This window comes from Lissotriton vulgaris, chromosome 4_1 (genome assembly GCF_964263255.1).
Source record: "Lissotriton vulgaris chromosome 4_1, aLisVul1.2, whole genome shotgun sequence".
Lineage (NCBI taxonomy): Eukaryota > Metazoa > Chordata > Amphibia > Caudata > Salamandridae > Lissotriton > Lissotriton vulgaris.
In genome coordinates, this window is record NC_141691.1 from 1,934,208,805 (window position 1) to 1,934,226,282 (window position 17,478).

Genomic DNA, 17,478 nt, shown 5'->3' on the forward strand with positions numbered 1-17,478 from the left:
AGACAAGAAGATTAGGGGTAGCCCAGGTTAGGTCACAACCAAGCCTTTAACCTTTGCACCCCATGGAGAGGGAGGGTACCCTTAGCTACTATGAGTTGCTACACAGTGTTGACCTCCCCTTCAATTGAAACCTAGGCAATGACCTCCCAGACATTGGTCCGATGCTAGATGGGGCAGTTGCCCAGGGTGCCCCCCCAACCCAAAGACCCTGGGGACCCAGTCCCTACAGTTAAAATACTGGGGTCCCAAAAGAAAGGGAAAAAGAAGAGGAAATGTCAACGACGCTCAGTGAGCCAGGACTCTTGTATCGCATTAAGAGACAAACTCAAAGTTGGCAATGGTGAGGCTTCACCTGACCACAAGGAAGTCCTGAGCAGTCAGGCAGCTGTCAAGCAGGAGCAGGGTTATGCCCGTGCACTGAGAAAATGGAGAGTGGAAGAAGGGTGTGTGTCACAGTACATAGTCACCCCTCACTGTGAACAGAAGAAGAGGTTCCTGGAACCCATAGTTGACCCTAAAGCAGCTCAGCCTACCTATCAGTGGAGAGAGTAGGATGAGGTTCTGGCTTCTGAAAACTATCAGTAGCCTCTGCTGGCCTTAATGGCAGCAATGTGCTTGGCATCGGAGGTAGAAGCGATAGCCAAAAGCATATTAGCCCCTCTTACCCTGTTGGTCATCGTGGGGTTGCTCAAGTGTTAGTTAACCTATGTGGATAAGTTAGGTGTTGCCCTAGAAAAGTTAGGGATAGAGGAGCTGGTCACCTCACTATCCAAACTAAAAAAGGAAGTAAGAAAATAAAACAGTTGTCATGAAGCTTCAGTTTAAAATGGGTGTCCTGTTACTGTGGCGATGGGTCATCTTCCAAAAGGAAGTGACCTTAGCAGAAGGATGTAATATAGAATAGACCCTGCAATTGTGCAGCCTACTTTGCTTTCCTATTCATCTGAAAGACCAGGAAAACCTTTCCAGGATTGGGCCGAGTCTCCTGGGCGGTTGGCTGGGGGGAGGAGGGGGGGGAGTTGTGTGAAAATCAGGGTGTTTAGCAATGTCTCCCTACATGTTGCCCTCACACTTTACTACTAGATTCTGGTTTTCTGACTCTGATTTTGCCCTGGGCTCTGCTAACTAGACCAAGGGCCTGTACTCTGTGTAAAAGGTACATGGTAATTAGGTATAATTAAAATTGGTACTGACAACCTACCTGTAAGTCCCCAGTATATGGTAGGACATGGAGGTTTAAAGACGCAGCAGATTTAGTGCACTTAAGTGTGCACTTCTGTGTGGCCTGCTGTCATTTTCAAAGTCAGCCCTGCTTTGCAGAATGCTTTTAAATTAAAATTATATGCAAATTTAACTTGGATTAAAGGTATTCCAAAGTCTTTAAATACCTTATTTGTACATATAAGTCACCCCAAAGGTATCCCCTAGGTGCCCCAAGGTTAGGGTGCCTTGTAACTATTAGCAGGCACATTGTAAAACATGTTAGCCCTGGTTAAAATGGAATTAGGGAAGAGTGAATATGTGAAGATGGAGAGTGGCGAGGGTCAGAAGACAGAGGGTTTAGTAGAGGTAGGGCCACAGGAATTATGTAGCAGGGGAGGATCAAAGTATGCGTCTGGGTTGACTAAATTTGCGGCCAAAAAAGTAAAAATATGTAATTTAATGCAGCACATTTTGTAATAGTATTTATTCATTATTTTCATATACTAATGGTGACACTGTCTGGGCAAAGATTTTACCTCAGTTGTACCTTTTCAACAACCAAATGCAGGAATAAGCCACTGAAAGATGACCAGTGAAATTTTGCGAAAGGCCTTCCACATTTGGAAACTCATCATTGCCACGTTTTTAGCAACTTTGGGCCAGATGTAGGAGCCCTAATACCGACCGATATTAGGGTTTTCAGATGCAGGGGACCTATATTTTACCGATTCTGTAAATTTACCGAATCGGTAAATTTACAGAATCGGTAAAATACCAAATCGGTATTTTTACTGATTGGGTAAATCCATATGTAGGTGACACTCCTAAGAGTGCCACAGGCCCTTAAGAGTCGGTATTTTACCACCCAATCCTATTGGGTGGTAAAATACCGAATTCAGGTGTGCATGCACATCTCTGCATGCACACCTGTGCAATGTGACACACTGACATGCCCTTAGGGCATGTATGTGTGCCACATGGCACACAAGCCTGTACTTGGGGTGCTAGAGGGTGTCAAAGTGACACCCCCTGCACCCTGGCAGGATTCGGTATTTACAGATTCGGTAAATACCGAATTGGTATTGCCCATTGATTCCTATGGGCTTCAAGGCCCATAGGAATCAATGGGCAATACCGATTCGGTATTTACCGAATCAGTAAATACCGAATGTTACAGATTCGGTAATTCCAAAATTAGAATTACCTATCTGCCCCCTTCCTATTAACCGACTCTTAAATACCGAATCGGTAAAATTCGGTATTTAAGAGTCGGTAAATAGGAATTACCTACATCTGGCCCTTTGTCTGTTTCCGCTAGAAACTATTTTTTTTCCAAATACATTTTATTGTGTTTTCTGCCATGATACGGCCCAGAGAACCCACTACAGACACATACAGGTTATCACATACTGGCATGGCGTAATTATCAATGATGGCATATAACAAAGGCAAAATACCATTCAAAGAAACAACTGAGTGGGCTGTGCCCCAAACTATGCTCCCCATTTCCAGCCCTTCAACATCTGGAGGTTCCTACCATACAAGAATTGCAAGGTAGTTCAGAAAGCCATTTCAGCTGAGGTAATCTAAATTTTATGGTCAAGTTGTGTTCCCTAGCGAGTACCCCACCGTCTCCATGTACGAGTTAAAGTGCATGTAACTTCCCTCCTGTGTCAGCTATGAAGACGCAAATACATTTGCGTCCAACGTTAACATGTCCTCTTTCAGACCCACCATGAATGGGTCGAATGGTCCGTTCCTAAGTATGCTATGCCAACGTCTTTTTGTAGTGTACTCCTACGTTTTTCAGCTCTGGCTGAAGTAGGCCCTGAATCTCTGCCACCGAGCCTCTTTTCTGGCTTCTGACTCCGAGAAATCTCTGCCCAGGCAGCCCCTGTACTCGTGAACTCTGACTTACTTTCAGCGCGGCCCCTCGCGCTCGGCTCAGCCTGCAGCCTGCCAAGATTGACTATAACCTTCGAGTTATCTGTTTCCCTCCCCGAAAATACATTCCAGCCTGCTAGCTTCAGTAAACATCCTTCCTCAGCTACAGGGCTAAAGGGCCGACCTGTCTCTGTGCAAGTAATTCATAGCTTCGTTGCCATGCTTCCATGGAAGGCCCCATGCCCCCACGCTTCTCATACAGACACTCAGGCGCTTATACACGCACTCACAGCAAGTATAGAATAGCTTCTGCTCTAGAGACCTTTCTGCCCAGATAGCTTAGTTCCTAAACATCAGATATCAGATATGATAGAAGCACAAGTTGATCTGACATGCCAGACTTCTGTCTCTTTCCGTCCGTGTAAATGTCAAGTCCCCTGCACCCCTTTAATTACACGTCATGCAGCTGCGTGCGCATCCAAGCTTCCGATTTCTGCTGACATTGCCACATTTTCGGTTAGTGCCACCCCTTTGTGACACCTATCAGTGACGTTTCCAGAACACACCTCTAGTTCACGCCTCTTGATTACGCACATGTACCACGTGTATATTGTTATCTTGTCTTCTCTCAGCTGTTACGCCTTCTATACTGTTTTCAATGATGTACAATAAGTATATAAGCTATGTACTGTTAATAAAATGAGAGCGCGCTCATCTATCCCTTCTGACACCCTGTGTGGTGGTCAGAACATGATATCTTGGCCATGACCATTCCTTTTTAAGGAATAAAACCCTTAGAACTCTAACACCACGGACTCTGTCTTTTTTCACCCGATCTGAGTTATTATTGATTAAGTACTTACCTGCATAGAAATTAAGAGAGTAAATTAATTATTTACGTCATTTTGGCACCCGAATAGGGACCCCTCCCCCACCTCACGCGCCGGTTGGCGCATTGCAAGCTCTGTCCCCTGCCATCAGTTAGAAGGAACATACGCGTACCGGCAGGATTTCCTGCATCTCCCTCTGACCCACGGAGGTGACGAAGACTGCGATCAGTGCCCAGACGAGGCGGTGAGGAGTGCGGAGGATCCCGACCAGAGCCTAGCCGAAAGAAGCAAGGTCCGAGGTGTCAAGAGGCCCACCAGGTTTCCGAAGTTGTCCGAAAATTCCCGAAGTTTTCCGAAGTTTTCCGAAGTATCGAGTCGAGTCCAGTCGAGTTTTCCGAGGCCTTCTGTTTCCGTGCTTCCCGGTGAGTACCATTGCTGGGTCGTATCTAGACGGGTTTGGGTACGCAAGTCCGGTCTGCACTGTTTTTAGGCAGTGTATCTGTACTGTTTAGCAGTATATCTAGTATTCCGAATTTCTGAATTTTTGCACTGTTACAGCAGTGTATCTGTACTGTTGAGCAGTACATCTAGTATAGTGGGGTAGTCGTCTATGTTTTAAATGTTTTTTGTGATCAATGTCGTGGTATGAATGTGATTGTTTTCCTTGTGCATTATTGTGTTTTCTTGTATAAATAGTTACATTCAGAATTAAGTATCAAGGATCGAGCATTTCAGTATCAAGTAGGCACAATGCCGTTTTTCAACAAGTTAAAACAGATAGGAACTAGGAAAGGGATGTTAGAGGAAGAAATTCCGATCCCCCCTAGGGACACTCCAGGTAATTTCATGTATAACAAACATGGCATAGACGCCATATTGTATCTAGAGTTATGGACCGATTATACCAAGCACCTAGAGGAAAGATACCGATGGCCAGTTAACGGAACATGGGATGCCGAGTGCATCATAAAGGTAGAAGAGGCATTACGGAAAAAGAAAGCCAGACAATCTCAGAAAGACGCCATAGAATTTTGGCGTAAGGAATCACATAAACGTGCTGAAAGAGCACTTCGTAGAGAAGACAGACTTAAAGAATCAGAAAATGCCCAAGAAAACGAATTAGTTATTGAAGGAATTCGAGTAAAATCAGAACAAATAGATCGCATCCGAAATAGCCAAGTGAACAACATGTATCTTTTGGCCGAAGGTACACCTGACGCCATTTCAGAAATACCGAAAAATTTGCCGTCACCATTAGTTCCAACTAAAGTAATGCACAAGACTACTAAAGACATATTCCTAAATTCATACTTAGAAGATGTAGCACCAGCTTACACCAATCTGCCTGTTCGTGCCCTGCCTACTGACAGGGACGGGGGTGGCACTCCACCCCCAGGTCACGTTCCGCTGGTACCGCAACAGACCTCCCCTGTTCCGCCAGCCCCGCCACTTCCCGTACTCAAAACTGACTTACCGAAACCACGTTTGCCTGATCCACCTAAACGACAAGTTCAAGTTCAGATACAGACTCCACAGGGAGGTAATGCACAAGCGTCCGCTTCAGGAGGTGCGACCGCGGGTCCTCAGACCCCGCCACCAACTCACAGATTCAATCTCAGAGATATGCAGAGTCCTCTCACGTACAGGTCTCCCCACTCCTCTAATTCATCCCGCCTTGACGCATTAAAGGAAAACATGTCAGTTTGCAGATATGATCCAGTACCCGGAAAGGACGATTTAATGATATTGGCATCATTACGGTTAAGATCTGCTACTGATAGCTTGTTATGCTATGCAGGAATGAAGGAGCGTCTAGACAGAATATATGAGTTTGTTCAGACAGGAAAGGACCCTGACAGTATTAAGGATGCCATGGAGAAACAGAAAGTTGGCATGCAAGCGCTGATTCTACGATTTTTCATAAATTGTCTAATAAGAGAACGAGACAGGCCCGGAACAGATCAGAGTGAATTAGACGCATTGAACAAGTGGGGTCAAAATATAGCTGATGGAAGACATGACAGACAGAATTTCATAGACTCTATGTACAAGAAAATTAGGAAAGCAGTGATAGCCGTACATCAGAAAGAGAAAGGAGAGGCTCCCTCCGAGGAGGAAGAAGAACAGGAAGAACCCGAAAGAAATGTAGGAACAATAGCATATGTAGGTAAGGGAACTTACCTTAGGAAGGGTATCCGTCCGGAGAGCAAGAGAGTTTTCTTCTCTGCCTTAACAAATCCGAATTCTGCTGAGCATCAGTTCCAGGAAACTGATAAAAGGCTTCGAGATCGAGTTGGGTACCACGTACTCAATTCTATGGATGAACAAGAACTAGCCCGATCAGCTGTATCATGGGCCGAAAATGCAGACATATACAATGATGACACAGTAGCGCAGACATTTCTGAACCTCTCCCCCGACGAACAGAAATTAGCAGGTGTATACATGATTCAGCACCTTCTCATCAAATACAGAAAACATTATTCCGATCCAGGTCCCTTACACGAGACACTAGAAGCACTACTGATGGATAGATGGAGAGGTCTAAGCACTAAATTAATTCAAATAATTCTAGAACAACGACACAGATATGATACCTTTGTAAGCTCTGAATATGTTCCTGCCCCACCTCCAGAAAGGAAAATGTACCACATGCAATGCGGGGGTGGTATTGAAAGTCAGAACCCCTTACGAGAAGTGCACCCTGTTATGGGTGAGGATAAAACCTTGAAACGCGTGTATGTACACACGCCTCTGACTAAATTAGAACTGTTAGAAATGAAGAAACTAGTACCATGCCATGATAAAGACCCTGCAGGTTTTCATAGAGAGCTTAAAGACATGTTATTAATGGGGGATTACACATATGATGATATCATGAAAATGTTGAAGGTATTATTGCCTACGGGTATATTCGAGAAATTAAAGGAAAAGGAATGGGAGGTGGGAGACACAAAGATTGCCTGGGCAGAAATAGAGGAAGAAGAAAAGAAACGGGTCCCAGGGTTAGGCCTTGGGGACAAAACTAAAGCATTACCAGGTTTGATAGTACAGGTCCTGCCCAGATTATTGACAACAAGAAAGGAGGATTGGGATGCAATCTCGTCCTGTAAACAGAAACATGATGAAGATACTAGTGACTTCTATTCAAGATTCGAGAAATGTTTTATTATTAATAGTGGCCTCCAGCCAAGTAGCGAGTCGTACCCGCATCTTTTTGTATCAAAGTTAGTCGAGAATTCCTTACCGTTAGTCAAAAATAGAGTGTACAAGGTCGAGAGTACATGGCAAGCAAATACGCCATCACAGATGTTACAAATGTTACAATATCATCAGAACAGAATCAGAGAAGAACAAGATCAGGAACAAAAACGCATGAAAGACACAAAGATGAAAATGTTAGTAGCTCAGACGGTCCCATCCGATGGTCACAGAAAGGGTGCGACCCAGACAAGTCACACTGCAGCTCCCGTCAAAGGGACATGCAATTATTGCAAGCAGCCAGGTCACTACGTACATGAATGCCCAGTTCTGAAACATAACATAGCGACAGGTAAAACTAAAGAAAGACCGCATCCGCCTAGACAAGACCATAACCAACATCAGTCTCCACAGAATATACAGGGTACACAGCCTATGCATGTTTCCTCGACTCCAGCACAGACCGTAGCAGTACCACAGCCACAGCCCATTGCCGCAACTCAGCAAGTTTCACAGCAGATGTACCAGTATGCCCAGTCCGCGTACCCCGAATATTCCCGATATACATGAAACAGCCTAGAGAGGGAAGGTGGCTTGCCTCTTATTGAGATTCCTGTAGATCAAGAAGGTCCTTATGTACACAGTCAAGTATTGGGAAAAGACAGAAAGTTTTTAATTGACACAGGGGCAAGTCGCACTACAATCAGCCATGATGAAGTTCCAGGGGCACCCCTCTCAGGCTCACAGAATGTTTCCCTGGGTTTTTCAGGACAGCCTATTGTAAATGAGGTATCAGAACCAGTTCCCCTGGCTGTGGGTCCATTATCACGTGTTACAGACCTGTTACTCACGAAATCATGTCCAGAAAATCTGTTAGGAATTAAAACATTGAAGGCTCTAGGAGCTATAATATGCTGTTCCCCGGAGGGAGTTAGACTCTTTCTGCGGGATTTCAAGGGTCATTATGTTCTGCGTGAATTTGATGTCAGATTGAAAAGGGTACCAGATTACTTGTGGGCAAAAGGCCCAACTGATGTAGGCTGTATGCACATTACACCATACCGCGTTACACTCAAGGCAGGTGTTGTATTACCCAGAATCAGACAATATAAGTTACCACCCGATGCTGTAGTGGCTTTACTGAAAATCATTGAAGAGCTCATTGCCCAAGGAGTGGTCGTCGAAACCGACTCCAATATCTGTAATTCACCCATCATTCCGATTCTTAAACGTACTGATCCCAATGCACCGCCAGTATATCGGCTGGTGATTGATCTTCGAGAATTGAATAAATGCATTATTCCACAGTATCCTGTGGTCCCCGATATCTCCTCTCTATTGACTGCTATTGATTCAGAAGCAACGTTCTTTACTGTAATTGATCTCAAGAACGCCTTCTTCAGCGTGCCTATTGATCCAGAGAGCCAATATCTCTTCGGATTCAGTTTAAATGGACGCAGTTTCAAATTTTCGCGCGCACCTCAAGGATTCACAGAAAGCCCCAGCATCTATAGTCAAGCACTGAAAAGACAACTAGATTGTATTCAAATGCCAGTTAACACCGCTTTACTGCAATACGTCGATGATCTGCTGATCACCGCACGAAGTGAGCCCGAATGTGAAAAAGCATCACTGACAGTTTTACACTTCCTGGCCGACAAGGGACACAAGGTGTCTCCTTCGAAGCTACAATTCTGTGTTCAGCAAGTTGTGTACTTGGGTCACTTGCTGTCCAAAGTGGGGAGACAGCTCACTCCCGATCGCATTCAGTTAATTGCAAATATGCCACAACCCCAGACACAAAAGGAAGTGCGGGCCTTCATAGGCCTCACCTCGTACTGCAGACAATGGATTCCCCAGTATGCATTTCTAGCCAAGCCACTCATCCAGTTAACGACACAGGAGGCAGCGACTTCGACTGCCCTCCCTTGGACTCAGGAACATACACAAGCTTTTGAAGACTTAAAGAAAGCCTTATGTCAAGCACCAGTTTTAGCGACACCATGTTACGGCAAACCGTTTACACTTTTTGTTACAGAACGTGATGGCACAGCGTTGTCTGTCCTCACCCAAGATCAAGCAGGTTCACATAAGCCTTGTGCTTATTTTTCTAGTACATTGGATTCAGTAGCCCAAGCACTCCCTGCGTGCTTAAAGTCAGTAGCAGCAACAGCGTTAGCAATAAGACAAAGTGACTCAATTGTTTTAGGTCATCAGTTAACAGTTCAAGTACCACATTCTGTAGAGGTTTTGTTAAACAGAACCCAGACCCAACACTTGACTATAGCACGACTGACAGGTTATGAATTAACGCTATTTCAGCCACACATAGAAATCAGACGCTGCTGTATCCTGAACCCCGCAACACTATTACCAACAGTTATGACAGATCCAGCCCCGCATGATTGTATAGAAATCATTAATGCAGTAACAAAGCCTAGACGAGATTTAACAGATGTTCCATTGACAAATCCAGACCTGACACTTTATGTGGACGGTTCATGCATGAGAACAAGTACAGGAGAATTAGTGGCCGCATATGCCGTGACCACTGAAACTGAAGTTAAAGAAACACATCGTATTGACACACTGTCTGCTCAAGCAGCAGAACTCATCGCTCTGACCCGAGCTTGTATTCTAGCCAAGAACAGAAATGTTAACATATACACTGATTCACGTTATGCCTTCGGAGTTGTACACGACTTCGGAGTCCTCTGGCAAGAACGAGGTTTCCTGACCTCTCATGGGGCCAAGATTCAACACGGTCCCCTCATTCAAGCACTGTTAGAAGCAATACATTTGCCCTCGGGCATATCAGTTATGAAGTGTAAGGCACATACTAAAGTTACAGATTCTGTTTCCCAGGGTAACGACCTGGCAGACCAGACAGCAAAACATACAGCACTGAGTCACATCCAGATTACTGATGTGACAAAGACAATTGTACCGATAAAGTGTATGGCAGTTAGAGATCCCGCCCTAGACGTAATTGACATTCAGACACATGCTACGCCAGATGAAATAAAGAAATGGACTGAACTAGGAGGGATTCAGACAGATCAAGGTTGGATAACGAAGGAAAAATCTATATGGTTTCTCCCTGACTCAATGGTTCAAGTCATGATAAACACAGCACATAGCCTGGCACATCTAGGAGAGAAGGCGATGTTAGACAGTTTACAGAATCTCTGGTACAACAAACACTTACGAGCAGCAGCAAAACAGAAAGTGCGTACTTGCATGATCTGTTGTCAGTTCAGCCAGGTAAAAGCGTCCCTGTAGAACAAGGTGGATTTCATCCTCCCGATCACCCTTTTGAAGTCCTCCAGATGGATTATATCCAGATGAACAGTTGTCGAGGTTTTAAATATGTCCTTGTAGTTGTTTGTGCTCTGTCCCGCTGGACCGAAGCATACCCAGTTCCAGACTACACTGCTCCGACCACTGCCCGACAGTTGGTTCGTGAATTCTTCCCACGGTACGGTTTGCCCCGTGTCGTGTATTCAGATAACGGACAGCCATTCTCGTCCGAGTTGATGAAACAGGTTTCCCTTTTGCTAGGATATCAGTGGAGGTTCCACTGTGTCCGACATCCCGAAGCAGCAGGCCTTGTAGAAAGGCATAATCAGACACTAAAAATCCGCCTTGCAAAGATCTGTCAGGAAAAGGGGGTCGACTGGATAGTCGCCCTGCCCGTGGCACTATTCTACATGAGAATGGTCGCCCATTCGAGATCAGGGCTATCCCCGTACGAAGTGGTCTTTGGCAGACCACCGAATATGTGGGGGACGCCCATTCCGAAGAAAATAACTGATGTTGATTGCAATATGTTGACAGATTACCTTGCCTCCTTGATGTCTGCACTCCAATCATGTCGTTCACAGGTTGCCGCAGCCTTCCCTGACAACACCGATGTAAAGGCGCATGAGGTCCGTCCTGGGGACCTGGTACTCGTCCGGAATTTCGACCGGAAAAGTCCGCTGGAGCCCCGTTGGAAGTCTCCGAAGACCGTCCTCCTTACAACCAGGACCGCCGTGAAGATAGAGGGGAGAAAGGGGTGGGTCCACACGAGTCACATCAAACTTTGCAATGAACTAAAAAACGGACTAAAACAGGACTCTGACTCGTCCACCCCCACCAAAGACTGTGTTGAAAGAAAAGACGTTACAGTGTCTGAACGAGAAAAGACTCCCCAAGAACTATATCGTATGAAACTCCGATCTAGCAAGTCAGACAGTTTAATTGTTTAAGTCCTCCCCTAGGTGAATCGGTTAAATAGTTTCTGACATGTATCCCCTAGATCGAGATAGAGAGAGAGAGAGAGAAGCAAAGAAACGTACATACTGCAAATCACTGCGTAGTCACTGTATAGTGACGTTGTTAATAATGTTTTTTCTAAGTATTCTAATTATTATTGCCAGCATTCTGCTACCTATATATTGGCCTATTTTCAGGCGTGAACAATCTGTTTACAATGTCTCTGCTGAACACACTTTTAGTGAACTTCCTGCACATGAACTCTCTTACAGACTTGCGCTGCGCAACAATACATTCATTAGTATGTTACACCACTCCCATCAGACAAATAATGCTACCGACTGCTGGATATGTGGCCGACTCCCTCCCTACCAGAATTACAAGGGAGCTCTGCCCCTCTTTCCGTACCCGTTCACTCACAATGGCTCCTGTGGGGCATGGTTTAAAATAATTAATTCCTTAGATCCTGATATTGCTGTTTTCGATGGGGGCTGGGTTTGGGGAAACTTGAACTTAGTCCTGCTCCACGTCTGTTATCCTGATAAAGAGGGACTTCCCACTCGAATAGGAACTGATCTAGAAAATGAAGTATATGGATTAGGTAATTACACAATTAGCCTTATGATCCTTACTGTAGAATCCGAGGATGCTCCAGTTCTGCCCCATATGTTAGTATTACCAGTCACAGGTGAATTATGTGTTAGCAAGAAAGGTTCAGTACACGTAGGTCATAGTAAATGCACTACTGTTGTCAAATTCAGTGATCATGGTAAATCGTCTTTCAAAGCTACCAGTCACTCCTATTTTGTTTGTGGTCATACCGCATACATACGTTTGCCTCCAGATTGGGATGGTACCTGTTACATTGCATTCCTTCTGCCACCTGTTTTTCTAGCTCCCCCAGATTACCATAGAAATACGAATCTAGTACCGAATAGACCCAAAAGAGATATTCCACTTGTCGACTACACAGAAACGGCATGGGAACAGTACACTGATTTCAATAAAGGATTCTTTTTCTTTCTAGGACCTGTCCAAAACAGTAAATTAATACGCAGATTAACTAGAACACTTGAAGCAGTAGTACATGAAACTGCCTCCGCCTTAGGTAACTTAACAGAGGAGCAATCTGCTATGCGGGTTGTTGTCCTTCAAAATCGTCTTGTTATTGACGTCATCTTGGCAGATAGAGGTGGAGCCTGTAAGGTCATCGGGTCAAGTTGCTGCGTTTTCATCCCACAAAATGCACCATCTGTTTATGAAGCTATTACCCGTCTGCATAAAATTGCGAATCAGATACATCAGAATCCAGGCACCTGGACTTGGTCCGGTTGGTTCTGGACAACGTTGACAGCTTGGGGATGGAAGATCTTATCCTTCCTAGGCATTGGCCTTGTTATAGTATTCAGCTGCTGCCTGTGCCTACAGTGTGGGCCAGCGATATGTGGACTGTGTGCCACCTCGTGCATTGAACATTCCAGTTGTCTCTCAAACAAGTCAAAGAAAGAAAGATGAACATATAATGTTACAAGAACAAACCGATCGATTTATGAGGATCGATATATCATGAAGGGTCCGTAGGGAACAAGGAGGGAATGAGGTAATCTAAATTTTATGGTCAAGTTGTGTTCCCTAGCGAGTACCCCACCGTCTCCATGTACGAGTTAAAGTGCATGTAACTTCCCTCCTGTGTCAGCTATGAAGACGCAAATACATTTGCGTCCAACGTTACCATGTCCTCTTTCAGACCCACCATGAATGGGTCGAATGGTCCGTTCCTAAGTATGCTATGCCAACGTCTTTTTGTAGTGTACTCCTACGTTTTTCAGCTCTGGCTGAAGTAGGCCCTGAATCTCTGCCACCGAGCCTCTTTTCTGGCTTCTGACTCCGAGAAATCTCTGCCCAGGCAGCCCCTGTACTCGTGAACTCTGACTTACTTTCAGCGCGGCCCCTCGCGCTCGGCTCAGCCTGCAGCCTGCCAAGATTGACTATAACCTTCGAGTTATCTGTTTCCCTCCCAGAAAATACATTCCAGCCTGCTAGCTTCAGTAAACATCCTTCCTCAGCTACAGGGCTAAAGGGCCGACCTGTCTCTGTGCAAGTAATTCATAGCTTCGTTGCCATGCTTCCATGGAAGGCCCCATGCCCCCACGCTTCTCATACAGACACTCAGGCGCTTATACACGCACTCACAGCAAGTATAGAATAGCTTCTGCTCTAGAGACCTTTCTGCCCAGATAGCTTAGTTCCTAAACATCAGATATCAGATATGATAGAAGCACAAGTTGATCTGACATGCCAGACTTCTGTCTCTTTCCGTCCGTGTAAATGTCAAGTCCCCTGCACCCCTTTAATTACACGTCATGCAGCTGCGTGCGCATCCAAGCTTCCGATTTCTGCTGACATTGCCACATTTTCGGTTAGTGCCACCCCTTTGTGACACCTATCAGTGACGTTTCCAGAACACACCTCTAGTTCACGCCTCTTGATTACGCACATGTACCACGTGTATATTGTTATCTTGTCTTCTCTCAGCTGTTACGCCTTCTATACTGTTTTCAATGATGTACAATAAGTATATAAGCTATGTACTGTTAATAAAATGAGAGCGCGCTCATCTATCCCTTCTGACACCCTGTGTGGTGGTCAGAACATGATATCTTGGCCATGACCATTCCTTTTTAAGGAATAAAACCCTTAGAACTCTAACACCACGGACTCTGTCTTTTTTCACCCGATCTGAGTTATTATTGATTAAGTACTTACCTGCATAGAAATTAAGAGAGTAAATTAATTATTTACGTCATTGTCAGGATTCATTGCCCATTCATTTTCTAGGGTTGTATGATATTACAACGCATTCCGTTGCAATGCATGCCTTTACCAAGCATGCGTTACAACGCAAATGCCTTTACCACGCATAACCTTTAGCACGAATATTCCTTTTCCACGCATATATTTACAACTTTTTTCGTTGTAAATGTATGCATGGTAAGGGCATACTCTTGTTAAAGGTTATTCCCCTACCCCTAAACCCATATTCCAAATACCCCTCCCCTTCCCTTTACCCTAAATTCGGACCCCTTCGTTTTTTTTTTATTCTAAAATTCCCCTTACCTTTCCACTTTGTCTCGTCTGTCGTCTGTTCTTCATGTTCTTTTTTTTCACGTTGCACGTCTTTCAGAGGAAACAGAAGTTGGACTTCCTCTAACGACGGCGATTGCCTTTTTCAGGTGCGTTTTATTGGTGGGAGACCCCCCAAATCCCCTTTTCTTTTCGCCAGCTTTTTTTTTCGGGGGAAGACTCCCCGCGCCCCGTTTTTCACGAATAGCCTTTACCACACATGCCTTTACTACGTATCTTGTAGTAAAGGTATGCGTGGTAAAGGCTATTTTTGTTAACCACGCATGAGTTGTAAAGCATGCTTGGTTAATGTAATGCGTGGAAACGGCAGCGTTGCAGTGGCCCTTTCCCATTTTCTACAGAGGTCAAAGGCTGCAGGAGCGGACCTCAGTAATCGGCTGAGCGTGGTCAAATTTTGGGGTGTTTCTGAGGGCAGCCAAGTGGCTTGAATATCGGTATCTCTAAGCTCATACAAAAGTTCACACCCTGCTTTCATATGCCCAGTAGGCGGGGGGGTCAGCCCTCCAGAGCCTAGCAATGTTTTGCTTAGCCAGAGTTACGTCAAGAAACAGAAGGTGGCTTTTGTACCTGTTGCCATCAATCTCCTCTAAGGTATGCAGAAGGATTAGTTTCAGGAAAATGGGATCCCAGGCCAGAGCTTCAATCAAGCATTCCACAAGCCACCTCCAGCACCTAGAAAGCTTGCTGCAAATGTGTCTTCGCTATTGCCACTCCGTAGACAAATGCGAGAGGCCAGGTGACCCATTCCCCAAATCCTGTGCCGAGTATAGTATGCACAGTGGAGGTATTTAAATTGAATAAGTCGCAGGTGTGAGGAGATCTCAGTGCCCTGCGGGGACTCTAGTGGCTCGGCCCAATCATCATCATCTATCTGGCTCAGATCGTCATGCCAGGCTGCTTGAAGCGCAGCTAAGGTGGTAACACTTTAAGTGATAAGGGATTGATATATCTTAGTTATTTTATGTTCTCCGAATTCTCCCATAAGTAGTTTACCCTCTAACGGGTTAAACCCCAGAAGGGATGCAAGGTTTTTGAGGTGGGGGCATGGGCATGACAATATTGCAAATATTTGTAAATGTGACTGCGGATTGGAGACTTCATCCTGGAGATCTTGGAATGATTTAAGAGCCAGGCCACGCAAAACTACACCTAATGAGGAGATGCTAATACTATCCTATCCATGAGACCTGTAAAGGTTGTTCAACTGGGAAAGGAGTCAATTTTGCCACAGTGGAGTCTCTTGTGTAAGGCGACCCCACCACCCCGTCTGCTGCAGCAACTGGCTCCACACCTGGATCACCACCCTTGCCGCAGGCGACAAAGCCCAGAACTCCAATCGGCTATAGAGATATGGGTGAAGAGAGGTGTCACCCATATCCGGTGCTCCAAGGCATGGAAGGGGTCGTCCCTGGTGCAGGTCCACCATTCATTGAGCACCTACAGGTGTGAGGCCGCATGGTAGGACTGGATGCCTGCTGCAGCAATGTCTCCAAAGTAGGTAGACTTCAAGCAGGTGTACAGAGCCACTCGAGCAGCACCCACTCCCATAAAGACGGACCCAACAGTGTGTTAACCTGCTGGAACCATGCCACAGTGATCAATATGGATTGTGTTGTAGTTGACATAGGACTTAACCCTCCCATACCTGAGCAGGGGACATCCTAGGATGAAAAAGTAGCAACAAAGGGTACCGAAGGGATTGATCCAAATTTAATTCTCAAACAAGAAACAATTAATTCTCTTGTGAAACAGAAATTAAACATGAAAGAATTACATATATAAATTCATCAACACATATGAGCTGGCATCAAGGGAAGCACAATGACCGACAATCTATCTACAAAATATCACATATACATATATACAAATATACATCACATTCATAATATCAAGTACCTATGTACCCCAAACACAAGATATATATACAAAATATGTATATATATATCCTAATTCGGATCAGTGCCTCAACTCAATTTATAATGAGAGCACAAACCAATGGTAGTCCCAAAAGAAAAGCACCTGGGGGTTACTAAATCAACCCAGACTATATTTGTGTTGGTGCCAAGACAAAAATCAAACAAAATATTTGATGGTAGCAAGGGACTCCAATTGAAGTAAAAGGTGTCGACGCAGTCGCGGTCGCGTTTCAGCCAGATGATGTAGGCTTCATCAGGACAATGGGTACTCTGGTAACAACAATTATATACATATATTATACCATCTTCCTTAAATACAAATCCATAAACTCAAATCATATCACAGCTGCACTAATAACATTATCTCTCCCATGCGTGGAAATGCAAGGTCTATTTATATATCCGCCAATGAAGTGAAAGAAAAAGGCCAAGAAAAGACAAGAAACAAAACACAATATACTGACCACCCGTGTGCAAAGAAAAATCAAGTATACTGAGGGAAAGAGAAATGCATAAACTCACGTGTATATAGAAGAAACCTTAACAGCAGACATAGTTACTCAATATCTTCCCATAGTGGAATCCAGCGCTCAGTGACTAAAGCCCTGTTGCCCGACAGGTCAAATATATAGATATATATATATATATATATACCTATTCATCAGGTCCTCGTGATGTCTAGGGCAGATGCCGGCGGCCTGCAGACATACCCGCCCACACAAGGGTGGGGGGTAGGGGCAGGAATCACTCTCTAACCCCAATACAAGGAATTCACCCTAGAGGGGACATATAACAAAAAGCTATAGATACATCACTCCATGAGGAACTATGGGTAGAGAAATACCATCACTGTATCAATAAATGTGGACTCAACAAAATGGAAAGTATCATACCAATAAGTCTGACATACCTTTATATATAACAACAGACAGTCCACTTGGATAAGGCAAGAGGAGGGCAGGCGTGGCTTGAATAACACGTCCTTACTGCCATCGTAAGATCATCAAGCAAGGAAGGAGGGAGAAAGAAAGGTGAAATCGTCC